This window comes from Rhipicephalus sanguineus, chromosome 1, assembly GCF_013339695.2.
Source record: "Rhipicephalus sanguineus isolate Rsan-2018 chromosome 1, BIME_Rsan_1.4, whole genome shotgun sequence".
In the NCBI taxonomy this organism is placed as follows: Eukaryota; Metazoa; Arthropoda; class Arachnida; order Ixodida; family Ixodidae; genus Rhipicephalus; species Rhipicephalus sanguineus.
In genome coordinates this window covers 149,678,006-149,678,709 of record NC_051176.1, presented here as the reverse complement: position 1 = coordinate 149,678,709, position 704 = coordinate 149,678,006, and positions in this window count along the sequence as shown.

Below are 704 nucleotides of genomic sequence, written 5' to 3'. Positions count from 1 at the left end.
TTATGCGATACATTTAGCTTAATTTCTCGGTAAGTAGGGCACTGCTGTTGATAATATTGCTGTTTTAGAAGTTGTCATACATTGGGCTTTCACTCTGACATAAATTGTTATTTGCCTTTAGTGTCCCTTTAACAGGATAGGTATGCAACTCCTGTTATGAGTCTCCTTCAAAATGGGTGTGTGTCTGACAGACACCACTCCCCCTTGAGCTGCTTCCCTGAATGATCTAACTGTGCTCAAAATTTGACCTAGCTATAAGGAAGAGTGCAACCATGTCACCTCATCTTTGGGAGCAGCTCCCAGCTGCGGGCCCTGTGACTGTGGCCGTCTAATTCGCATGGTGGAATTGTGTACAGCTGCAGCCAATGATCCTACCTAGAGATCTAGGAACTTCCCTAGCAGCATGAAAAGACTTGCAAATAACCAAGTTCAGCCACTTAAGTGTCCTTCTTTTTCCTGCCTGCTCGCACAAAGTAAGCTGTTTTGCTTTCCTACTCCTTGGCTCATCCTTACTCGTGCCGCTACTTCCCTTTCTCAGACACCAAAATGCTTGCAAGCGGGCTTTGCTACGAGGCAACTTCGGAAAACGCTTCAGCCATTCAAAATACTCCCTATAACACGCTGATACCAAGATGTCATACAAGTAGAAAAAATCAAGCAGCTGCCACAGCAGAATTATGGCGCCAGTTACAGTTAACACATAA